Source organism: Sceloporus undulatus, chromosome 5 (assembly GCF_019175285.1).
Source record: "Sceloporus undulatus isolate JIND9_A2432 ecotype Alabama chromosome 5, SceUnd_v1.1, whole genome shotgun sequence".
In the NCBI taxonomy this organism is placed as follows: Eukaryota; Metazoa; Chordata; class Lepidosauria; order Squamata; family Phrynosomatidae; genus Sceloporus; species Sceloporus undulatus.
This window is the reverse complement of record NC_056526.1, coordinates 9,286,688-9,299,935: the sequence shown is the minus strand read 5'-3', so window position 1 is coordinate 9,299,935 and position 13,248 is coordinate 9,286,688.

The following is a 13,248-nucleotide window of genomic DNA, read 5'->3' as shown; positions in this document are numbered from 1 at the left end:
CTCCCTGTTAAATTAAAGGAGGGGGCCAGCCCACGCAGGCTTTAGGTGAGTAACAGAAGTTTGTACCTGATGCGGAAGGAAGAGGGAGCCAGTGAAGGGAAGCAACAGGGGGAGACATGATTAATGGCGAGCGAGTGTAATAATGCGTGCAGCTGAATGCTGAACAGAAATTAATGGGTGGAGGTGAGAGAGAGGAAGCCCTGCCAGGGGAGGTTACAGTAGTCTAGTCGTGAGACCACTAGGGCATGGACCAGTGTTGGGCCGTAGAAGCGGAGAGATATGGACGGATTTGGCGAATTAGAGAAAAATCTACAGACTTTGGCTGTAGTGAATCTGGGGGGAAGACAAAGAGAGTCAAAGATGAAACCAAGATACGGGCTTCCTGGCCAGCGGATTGAGAGATGTGACGGAAATAGAAAAGGAATAGTGGGGTGGGCTTAGGAGGGAAAACAAGAAGCCAGTCTTGGACATATGAGCTTCAGACGCCGATGGTGCATCCAGTGGGAGACAGCTGTAAATCTCAAAAATCTCAAAAATACTAAATTTAAAAAAAGAAGGAAAACATCCCTGGTGTGAAAGATAAGATGTAATGTGTCCTGGAAGCTCTGACCTCCTCCACTCATATCCATCCAGCCTTAAGAGTAAGCACAAAGAGTTATGTCTGCTGGAATTTTGTAAGTTCTTTGACATCGTTTACTTCCTTCGTTCTTTAGATCCTTTCCTATATGCCCTATGTTTTACCTTCGACCTACCGCGGTCACAGCAAAATCCATATTTTGGCCCAAAATTTGCCTCGATTTATACACGAGATTGACTATATTCGAGTATATATGGGATGTTCAGCCTTCCTGAATTGAGCTGTTAGCTGAGGACCATTGAGGTTGCGTGGGCAGGGGCAAGCCTAATTTAGCTCCACAAAATAGGCTGAATACATGGGATACAAAGCCAGATTTTATCATGTAGGCCTGAAAGATTCAAATATGGCTTATATGCGTTACTTTCCTCATACCCTGTTTAAGTAGTGTTGCCAGTTCAGGATCATCCCAGGCCTCAGGTTTCCAGGCCAAAGCCTGGAACCGGAGATTCCGGGGATAAGTGTTATGCACTAAGTACCACCGGGAATTGTCTAACTAAAAGATTGTATGTACAGCGCTGTGTAAATTTACAGTGCCTATAAATAAAGTTAATAATAATAAATATAACTGCAGTTGCTTGGGAGTGGAAAGGAACATTTTATTTAGCCTATCACAAGAACATTGGAGCATTTAATCTTGCTACTTGCATCTGTCCAGAAAGTGAATGTAAGCAGAGGGTATCCTGGCACCACAAAGCTAACTATATGAGAGCCCCCTGGAGAGGCTTTGCAAATTGCAGCAAGAATCAATGAACCTTGGAAACTGCGCAAGCTGTTGCTCTCCTAGTTAAATGAGATTTGCACACAGCACTTTCCTAACTGACCCTATGACAGGGTTTTCTGGGGCTGAGAGAGTGTGACTTACCCAGAGTCACCCAGTGGGTTTCCATGGCTGACGGGAATCAATCTCCAGAGTTGTAATGCAATGCTGAACCACCTTAGTGTTACCATAAGTCAGCAATGACTGAAGGCACACAACAACACAATAACAAATCCCCCAAACAGCCTTTCTAAGCCTGAGGTGGTGGTGGTAGTAGTAAAGTACCTGGTATGAGTTTATGAAAGTGCAAGTTGGCCTTGGGCAGATGAGTGCTCGCTACATTGCTCATTTGCAATCCCTGGAGGTTCCTCCCAAGTTACATTTTCCATGTATCTAAATGATTATATAAATGGCATCTTGATAAGCCTGATGCAAGAGTTTGGGGGCTAGCTAGCAAGAGTTGGATATCTGGGATAACAGACACAGTAAAAAGACAATAAGAGCCTGGAAAGCTGAAGAAGTACAGTAGGCAAATGGAAGGCTGCTTATAGGTGGATTGGTTCATTCAGAAAGTCATGATGATTGGAATCTGCAAGGTCTGAACAGGACTGTTTGATGACCAGGACTTTGGAGGTCCATCATTGTTGTTGCTTGCCTTCAAGTTGTTTCTCACTTAAAGCAACCTGAAGGGGAACTTACGGTGCTTTCTTAGCAAGGATTGTTCAGAGGGAGGTTGCTTTTGCCTTCCTTTGAGGCTGAGAATGTGACTTGCCCAAGGTGACCCAGTGGACTTTCATGGCTGAGGCAAGGATTCGAACCCTGGGTCTCCAGAATGCTAGTCTAACACCCAACCACATACTCCATGTTGTCATTCATAGGGCCACCATATTCAAAGACAGTGAAAGGAACTAATAACAACAACATATCTGATGGATCCCTCCCAGTGAATCTCTCTCAGTGGCAAGATCTGCAAGGCAGTGATTATCTCATAATGCTGATGACATACCCAGCGGTATACTGCAAATAAGTCAACTACAATAAAAGGAATTATTCAACCCAGCTTTCTTTGCTCTCCCTCATTACAACACCATTTACCTGTCTGGCCCGAGGGGCACCTCAAGCTTTTTTGGCTAATCAGAGTTCAGATCAGTGAGAGTTAATTATCTTGACAGGGAACATAGAGTTGAATGCTGTTGAAGCTGAAGAAGGAGAGACCTTTGATATGCTGAGGGTACGTATTCATTTTTATGGACCTGCTTTGAAGGCTTCCTTGGTTCAGACAAACCTAAGTAGCACAGTTTAATAAAAAGCAGTTCTCATTTATGGTGCATTTGTTAAACCAGTATTTTTCTATTGGATCCATCCTTAATTTCTTTTTCTTATTTTGTTATTAATCAGCATGTAATTTGTCTAGCTCTTTATTTCCATCACTTCTGAAACCAATCATCCATTGTAGGAATGGTTTTTTTTCAATTTTTTGCCAAGAGTACTCCAGCAGCCAATTAATAAGGAAAAATTCTCCAAAATTTATTCTCAATTGATACACTCAAGAAAGACGTCATATTCAAAAGGTATAGCTCTGGGACCAGCAATAAGTTATATTTAATATTTCCTGTATTTTACAGTCCATCCTCGCTTACGCGGGGGATCGTTCCGGATCTGCGCGTAAGGCAAATTCGCCCTATGCTCAGCACGGCAGCGCGGTGGGGTGGGAGCGCGGGGGTGCAACGGGCGTGCACGCCCATTCAATTGAATGGACACGCCGCCCTTTCCGCCCTGCGGCGCGCCCACGGCTTGAGCACGTATGCTCAAGCCGCGTATTGTGCGTCCACGGATGGCGCGGGTGCACTCTACTATGTATTTTAAGCCAAAAACTCTTACTTTTGGACAGGTCCACCACATGTGTAGTTAACCTCCTGTGTCTTTTGGATTTCCAACATGCATATTAACTCAACTTTATATTTTTGCAATCTTGTATGGAGTGTATACCATCTGTTTGAAACTTTTAGAAATTTTCTTTGAGATCTTGTGAAGCAGAAAAATTGTTAGTTTTTTTTCCAGGCAGCTCCCAGTCTTCAAGCTATGTTATGTCCTATCTCTTGGGACCATCTGATCATAGTAGTAGTGACCGTTTCTTGTTCTAGTTCCCGCTTAACAGTATTTGTATAATTTGGGCCCATTACAAACGGGCATAAAGTACGGACTGGGTCCGTATTAGGATGGAAAGGGGCATCACTTGGACGCCCCTAACCTAAACGGACCGGTCCGTACAAATGCGGCGCCCGTTCCACATGGGGTCTGCCATGTTTACGTAGCGGACGCACTGTGTCCACAGTCGCGTGGCAATATGGACGTCTGGCGTGGCGCCATGGGTGCCTCGTGGCACATATCTGCACCAAAAGAGAAGCGCCATTTTGGCGCTTCTTTTTGCAGCGCGGAGGAGCCTCACGGTGGACAGGGGGCTCCTCCACACGCAAATGAAGGCGGCGGCAGACGCCCTCTTCTGGCGGTCGTGTAATGCGCCTTGGATATTTTTCCTTTATCCATTTCCCAAAACAGTTTGTCCAACCATGAGTTCCTTTCAGATTCCTACTGTTGCATATCCCTTACTTTTTTACAATTTGCATATAACCAAACCAATTTATCTCTAAGCTTTTTGCAATAGATCTTCCTGGTCAACACTTCCACTTTACCATCTGCATTTATCTCAACACATCTCTATTCCTATCCAGTCTTTCCCCTCTCCCATCGACTGAAAAAACGTACCTTTTATTTGTGTGTGTCATGTTCCAAGACCTTCACCCCTGTGGATAAAGTGTGGTAATTGTTGTTTTTGTCATAACTGGCTTGTGGTGACCCAAAGGAAAATCTTTCACAGGGTTTCCTTAGTAAGTTTCTTCATATAGATTTTGCCATTGTCAGGATATGAGGCTGAGGCATGTGACCCAGTAGATTTCCATGACTGAGCTGGGATTCAAACCCTAACCTCCAAAGTCCTAGTCCCATGTCAAACCACTACACCTCAGATCATGTGGATAATAGAGGAGCCTATTATTTTCAATTAGACTTCCACCATAGAGAAAACATTTCTTTTACCGATATGTAAGTGAAACCATGGATACTGAATTCACAAAATGGGGATCGGACTGCACTGTTGATCTATTATCCATAAAACAAATGTTCATGTTGGTAGGAATAATAATAATAATAATAATAATAATAATAATAAAACCTGTCAGCTTCTTGCTTGCAGAAGGGAGTAGTTCTGTGGAACTCATGAAAGAAGTGAACCTTAGGTGTTTTGAGATCAGCTGATTTAAGCATTACACAGCATTAGGTAGAGCTGGTTAATCTTATTTATAGGTTGGCAGATCTCCCCAAAAGAGGAAATAATAGAATAATAGAGAGCTGAAAGCAATCTCAAGAATCATCCAATCCAATTCTCTGCTCATGCAGAAATACACAAGTAAAATATCCCTGGTAGTATCCAACCTTTGCTCAGAAACTTCCAAGGAAGTACTATCTATCATCTTCCAGGATGTATTCCACCAGGATGACATTCCTCCACTGAAACAGTCTTTTCTAATGTTCATCCATAAGTTTGTGTCTTAGTCTTTAGAACAGCAGAAAACAAGTTATACTTCATTTCCATGTGACAGCCCTTCAATATTTGATATCCCCTCTGAGGCTGCATCTACACTGCAGAATTATGCACATTGGGACCATTTGAACTGCCATGGCTCGTGCTATTATAATCTCACCAAATCAGAATCATCCAGGCCATAGTATTTTCAGTTTCTCTATACATGACTGAAAGCTGCACAGTGAAGAAAGCTGAGAGGAAGAGAATTGACCCATTTGAAATGTGGTTCTAGAGCGAGAAATCCCAGAGGTCCAAGTAGAGTTCAGAAGAGGAAGAGGCATCAGGAGCTACATTGCAAACATAACGAGCTAATGGAGTGTACCAAAGAATTCCAAAGAAAATCTGCATGTGCTTTGTAGACTATAGCAAAGCCTTTGACTGTATAGGCCAGGGGTAGGCAACCTGCGGCCCGCGGGCCGGATGCGGCCTGGCGAGGCCTTGGGACCGATTGCGCTGGGGCCTTTGGGGGGCAATTGTCTAAGAAAGCCTCAGAAACATGCATTTATATTAACATTTTTTAAAATCAGCAAATTTTTTCACATGTCCTCCATATTTTTTTTTAAAAGTGTCTTCCATTTGAAAATTTTGTCCTACATTTGTCCTGGTTTATTTTATATATTTAATTTTTTTAAAAATTATTTAATTTATTTTTTTGGCTTCGGCCTCCCAGTTGCCTGAGGGACAGCAACCCAGCCCCCGGCTCAAAAAGGTTGCCTACCCCTGGTATAGGCTGTGGAATGCCCTTAAAGACATGGGAGTGCTAACATATCTGATAGTCCTGATGAGAAATCTGTACCTGGAACATGAGGTAATGGTTAGAACGAACACTGAGAAACAGAATGGTTCCCAGTTGGCAAAGGATGCATCCTTTCATGTTGCTTTTCAACTTATATGCAGAACATTATACGAAGAGCAGGTTTGGACACAGAAGAAAATAAGTGGAAGGAACATAACAATCCAGTGCTTTTCCATGATTGAGCAGGGAATCGAATTCTGGTCTCCAGGATCATAGCCCAATGCTTAAACTACTACACCATGCGGCTCTAGAATTTCTGTAGGTTCAAGTGAGTAGCCGAAACCTCTCCAGCAAAGAGAATTAAGTACTTGAACAAGCTATGAGTCCCAGGTTCCATAGGATGGGTTCTTGGCGTTAGGATGGCATTAATTACTATCATGTTTTGTGGGGACACACCCTTGGCAAGCCTTGGCTACTGAAAATTTGATGTGAGTGGGTTGTGGGGGTTTTGATTTTGCATTTTATTTAAACACTCTTGGGCTGGCTCTAGTTAGTGCGAATGCAAGAAGAAGAGATCAATCCACCCTCAGGTTCTGGCGGCCATAAATTAAATGTGTGTGGAATAGTCACTTTTTGCTCAATTTTCTTTTGCAGTGCTTCTCACTTCAAGAAGGCAAGCTGGTAATGCATATTCCAATGTTTTTTTCAAAAAAAGCCAAAGGAAATTTCAAAACCCCAGGTTCTTCTCCAAAAGGTAAACAGTACCTGATTCCTCCCTCTCTCCTTCTTGAATGTTATTTGCTCCCAGTCAGCTGCACACCTTTCTGCTTTAGAGAATGCTGAGTTTTAATTAGATAACGCCAGGTCCCTTGCCATGGTATTATTTCCCTCTTCCTTTCTGCATTTACATAATTCACCCCCAAATAATAATAATAATAAGGAGATGGGAAGGTGGTAGAAACTGCAGGGGGGAAAAGAAGGCAAAAATATTCTGCTTGTTGATGAAAATATTTGCATAGATTAGACTAAACACCTGTGCATCCCGAAACTTCCTCATTTCTTGTCACTTTTTTGTAGCTTTTTGAAATGGGAGCACTTGCATGATGAGAGAAGAGGAGAAGAAAAAGCATTTGCTTTTCTAGGTGTAACCTGTGCATGATTACATCTAGCGATGGTGGAATCCATTCTCCAATATTTGTAACTGCATAATCAATTTTTGTACTGTATGTCTTTTTTGTGTGGTGACACCGATAACTGGTCATTTTGAAGTGTTTATAAATTGCTTTAATTATATTTAGGTATACTTTATAAACAACATATTTATTTACAGCATATGCTTTGATCCGCTCTGGGGGTTTCAGTGTTTGGAATACAGGAATATAAAGCCGCTGACAAAGATCCTTTTTACAAAGTTATTTTGCCCCTGCAACCTCCAGTCACACTCTCTCAGCCCAAAGGACAGCAATGGCAACCTCCCTCTGATCAAACTTGCCAAGAAAACCAATGATAGGTTTGCTTAGAGCCGCCAAAGTTGGAAATGACTTGAAGGCAAACAACACCACCACCAGCCCCCATTTTCTCCTTATTGGCCTTGTCTACATGGGTATTTTACCCCATGTTTTCTGGGTCCACTGTATCATGCACGCACGACATAGGGCCAAACCCCCAAATTGGGTCTGGACGGTCTTCATGATGTCCATGCCTGATTTGGGCTTTCCCCTCAAGTTGATTTTAAATACTCACTTTTCCTGTGGATTTCGGGGGGGGGGGGGTCAGCAATGCCAGGCAAGTGCCTTTGGGACTTGCTTTGCCTACTGCTGTGGGCAGAGTTGATCAGACATCAGAACAAGGTGCCCAGAGTTGATAGTACCCAGTAATGAAAGAGTGACATGTGGGAAGGCAGCCGCCCATTGTCACTGGGGGAGAGAACTAGGTAAGGGGCCAGAATACTCTGGGAGCAGCCCAGAGTAGTTTGGCATGTGTAGATAATCCCTTTGTCTAGTTGGAAGGTTTTTTTCTTAAGCAACATCGCCATTGTAATTCTCTCTAGCTGATTTGACTGTAGCTGTGTGTGCTTGCTTATGGTAACAGTTGCTTCCATAATCTTGGATGCATTTTGGAAGAAGCCTTCCAGTTTTTAAAAACGCAGTCAAGGCTAACCTTTTGCAAATGCATATTGTTAGTTTTTGGATAAAAATGTCCTAAAACACTTCATTTTTATTCTTTCCTATCCCAGTTTTCCCCCATGTAGTTTGCCTCTGGGACTAAATTTTCTGCTAAGGAAGTCATGCTGAGGAACACACTGAGTTGGTGAACTGAGTATATCCTGTATTCTACTCCCAGATAGAAAAAAAATGTGGGCCAAGCTATCTATTTGACAGACACAGGTGGCTGAAAGTTAGGGGACTGAATTGTGGTGGAGGAAAATATCCTTGCATGTAGAAATCTAACATGTTAGGTATTGTTTATTAGGATTGTGTTTGTTTGGAGTCCAGTGAATTTTGGGAGGTTAGATGCAGCACATAGAATAGATGCTCTTCAGGTATGCAGCACACATTGAAAACTCTGTCTGTTCAAATGGACAAATGTGGAGTATTCATTCTAGAGTTGTTGTCCAAAAACGGGTACTTTTTTTTGTCACATTAGGTGGGTGTCGGGCTGGGGGAAGGCTGGACTTGAGCCTCCTCCTTTTCCACCATGCACTGCAGGAAGCCAGATGAGCACAATTTTAGTAACACAGATCCATCTATATCCTTTTGCATGACTTGATTTCACCAAAGCAGTTACACAAGCCATTACTTCCTTCCAATGTTCATACCTAACATTTGAATTTTATACTACATTATTGCCATCCGTTGACATTTCCCCATAACATGACTCTTGTGTCAGCAGTAACTTAGTGAAATTTAATGTAAAAGCAAGGTAAAACAATTAAAGAGAAAAATATTTGATAAATTGCTTCCTGATTTATAGTGAAATAATTGGAATGGAAAGCGTGGTGGCCTTTTTATGCCCACCATATTTATGTTCATTATCAAAGTCTCTGATTCTTTGTGCTTTTGTGATTAAATTTACCCACTATTACTTTAGTTTCCACCTCTCCTGAGTATTTTGATTTTTTTTCTAGAAATGTGTCTTTATATCTGTATTTATCTGGAGAGAGAGAGTGAACATGAGAGAGAATAAAATACAGTGTGTCCTTCCCTACGCTGGGATCTGTTCTGCCTCCCCCCCCCCCCCGGTAAGGGGAAAAACGTGTATGTTCGAGCCCCATTAGAAGTAATGAGGCTTGTGCGCACGGCACGCATGGGTATGCAGACACACACCCCATTACTTCTGGGGCACGAGAGGAGTTTTTTCAGGTGTGGCTTCCAGCATATGCTGGAAGCTGTATATGGCGCACCCACTATATAACGCGGGTGTGCTGTGTTAATGTTCTTTTGAAAAGAAAAAAAATATTGGGCAAACAGAACTAACAAAACTAACATGGTACAAAATCTTCAAAAGAGATTTACCATGCCTCCCTCTGCAATGTAATGACAAGCTTTATTTATGGTGCCCCTTTTGTTGACTCTGAGAGATTCTCCTTCAGTGTCACCTCCACCACCACTGCTGTTGACCAATAACTGTTTGACAACATTTAGGGCCTTCACACTTGGCAGATAAAATGGATTATATTGGCGCGATTCAGATTCGGATTATGTTCTGAGACTAGTTCGATTTTTTCCTCATTTCTATTATGAAAAGGGGCAAATTACTTGATTCATTTAGACCCTGTTTTCGTTCCCATTTATTTTAAATCGCTGTGTTTTAAAGCGGATTAATTTGCTCCCTGTTCCATTTGTGTCTGCAAGCTGTCAATCAAGCACGTAGGCTTCAGACGTCACAAGTCTTGGGGTTGTTTTTGGGGGGGCAGCCAATGAAAATCGGCTGCATCCAAGACTCTTTGTTGTGTCTCCCCCTCATCATCATCATCATCATCATCATCATCATCATCATCATCATCATCTTATATCTTGCCTTTCTCCCAATACAGGGACTCATCACATACATAAGCAGATAGAAGGGATTTTGCTGTGACAGTATACATCTTTTACAGCAGATACGGGAACTGGGTGGTTCTCCACATGTTGAACTGCAACTCACAGCAGCTCAACAGCATCAGCCAAAGATGAAGAATGTTGGAAATTACAGTCCACCAACATCTGGAAATCCACACAACACCCATTCTTGTTTTAAAGAAAGAAGCTAGGATATCAGCCAGTATGTTACAGAATACAGTAATGACAGAATCTGGCTGTTGAAAAGAGCAAAGACTATGTTTCAATTGCTCTTTAATATTTTCCCCTACAAAAAGACCTGATGCCAAAAATATTCAAAGAAACTGTTACTACATGCCAAGTGTAGTGTGTTTATTAAAACTCTTTGCATTATATACTTTACTTTAGAGGTAATTAATTCATTGATAATATCTTTTTGCCTCTCTATGTACAGCAATTAAAGTTTCTGCACATATAAGCATATTAGGAGACCAACTCATAACTATTGTTTCAGGCTGCTTTTTCATATTATGGTATGTTTACTATTTTATATAAAAACTTAAGTGCTAATTGGCAGAGAAAATTATGTAAGTTAATTAACAGTTAGCATTAATAACTGCCGTAACATGTCCAACATTCAAAGCAGGTTATAGTTCTATGCCAGAACCACTCATGGGTTTGTGCACACAGACTTCACCAAAGCCAAACGGAAAACTAGTGAGCAGATATTTCACTGAAGGCCACCCTCATCCCATCCCGTGACCGTTTCTCAAGGAGAAAAGTGGGACCCACTGGCTCTTCAATGAGAACAACAAAATGGGCACCTAAGCATGTTGGACAGCAGTCACAGATGATTCCATTCCAATCACTAACTATAGGAGGAAAAGAAACAAAGATTCTGCAACATCTTCATCTTTGGTAGGGCTTTTCAAAAATAGTTATTCTAATAGGAGGGCAAGAAACAAAGATTTTGCAAAATCTTTGTCTTTGGTAGGGTTTGTCAAAAATAGTTGATTTAAGGGGACTTTTCCCCTTATATAGCCCTCTGAGTCAGTTACGGGCAGGTGGAGAGACAGTTCTTCATCTTTTTAATCAAAGAATGCCTTTCCCCTTCCTTTACTGATAGTGACAAGTTGGAGTTTGCAACCCCACTGCCTGATCCTACACCATCCCAGGTTAGGCAGTTCTTATTTATTTGTTTTAACTGTTTTAATTATTTAGTGCTGCCTTTTATCCAAAGAGGTTGAGGTCACATTTCTGCCTCCCCTCTACTCTAACCCTCCCAGATATTCATGAGAGGAAGATTAAAATTATGGACTGTATCTATTCCAAGTGACAGCTGAGGAAGGATTTGAACCCAATGTAAGCATAGCTGTTACACCACTGACTCCCATTCCCTTACCTATTGGTGATCCAAAGAGCTCAGATCAATGTACAAGCAATTGCCATACTGTCTCCTACCCAGGATACTGTTTAGATTATGCTGTACTGATGATATGGTGGACTTGGAGGTCTCTCATTCATAGGGTCTCCATAAGTCAAAGTCGACTTGCTGGCAGTTAACAATAAATGTATCAGACACCACATATTAATACCAAATAGATTGGTAAAAGTCCATAGTTAAATTTGCTCTTTTTATAAGCCTTCATTTGGAGTATTTTTAGCCATGCAATTATAAAAGAAGACAGGCAAGTAAAACATGATCTGCATATATTACAAATTAAAAGGTGAAGACAAAGCTTATCAGAATAGATTCAAATCAGCTCAAGTGGTCTCCCGTACTTGCAGTCTGTCAGGGATAGGAATTAAAAGTATTATGTTCTGGTAAAGTTTGAGCTTCAGTAGTTGATTGAGTTTAATCTAGCGGGTGCTTATACACAAAAAATGGGAGGGGGAAAAAGAAAGGCCCAGGTACGCCATTAAATAATGCTAAACAAGGCACTATTCTCTACAAAATATTTCCAGAAATAAACAGCACCCTCACAAATCTGAGTAAAATATAACTAACTGACTGAAAGATCCTGGGAAAAAATGTTGATGACCAATAGCAATTGGTCATCAAAGCTCAAATGCAAAGCAATACTGCTGTTCCACTCAAGCTCTGTTTCAAAGGAAAGTCGTTTTCAATGGTTGGGTAGTCAAACACAACATTAAGTAGCAAGCACTAAAAAGTTAATTGAATGTTTGCCAATAGACATATGACCCATTTTTATACTGGATAATTAATTTCTTTGTTTTTATAAGAATTTTAAAGAGTGGCCAACATGTACCCTGAGGGTAATTAGCTTCATTCAAGGGAAACCCCTAACTTCTGGTGGCACGGGCCTCTATTGCGCCTTTGCAAATGCACTCATGCTAACCACCCCTGGTACCTGTTTGATCAGTGTCATGTTTTTACTACCACCTTTTTTCTCAATTTTGGGTGAACTAAGCTGTGGACCATTTCAAGCCACCGTGTTAGCACTTACTCTAGCAGGCTAGCAGCAAGAAGTCTACACTCTGAAATTCACATAGACACATAGCATTTTAGGACCCTTGGCTATGCTGACTACAGCTGTGAATGTTTATCTCTGATGTACAAGCTCCATTCTGTTCCTTCTATATTGTATACCTCGGCCTTCCCTCAAATCATTTTAAGACAAAGGTCAGGACACAAATGTTTAGAAATAAACAGGTCTCAAAAGTTGCTGAGTTGCCACTTCAACCCAAATTTCCAAATCCCTCCATTCTGTTTAGTGAGGCACACTGACTGGACCAAATTGTCTAGTATTCTCTACACATGGGCAATGCATTGTAACAGAGCTGAGGACTCACTCAGATGGCAGTCTAGGACTGGGTTGTGGAGTTCATGCAGCTGAAATCTCCGCCATACAAACAACAACACAAACAAACCACCATCAACAACAAGAGCCCCCTACGTATACAGAACTAGCATATAAAATGAAGCAAGGTGCCTTATTTCTAACATTGCTGATTTATTTTATCCTAACATTTTATCCTAATTTTCTTAGTCGTTTATTTTACTTCAGTTTTAACCTGCTGAAAAGCAGAGTAATGACAAATAAATACCTTTCCCCCCCTCCCTTTTTTGCATAAGGAGCAATATTCCCAAAATTTTTAACCTGCCCAGAGGAAATAGGGGTTTTTTTCCCTTCAGATTTTTTTTTTGGGGAGGGGGGGGCAAAAAGGAAATTATACAATTTTGATTGGCATAAAATTATAATGAATGGTACACATACACCCCAGTTAACAAAGTACTGTAGAGATTTTCCTGAGCATTACTTCTTTAACAGAAAATTTGGTACTAAAGGCAAAAATAACATGGAAAGAAAAGGGATAGTTTCTTACACCACAAAAAAACCCAAAGAATAATTCAACATGTTTCAGAGAAGTTTTCATGCAAAATTTTCTTTTAAACTCAAAATATGGGCAGGA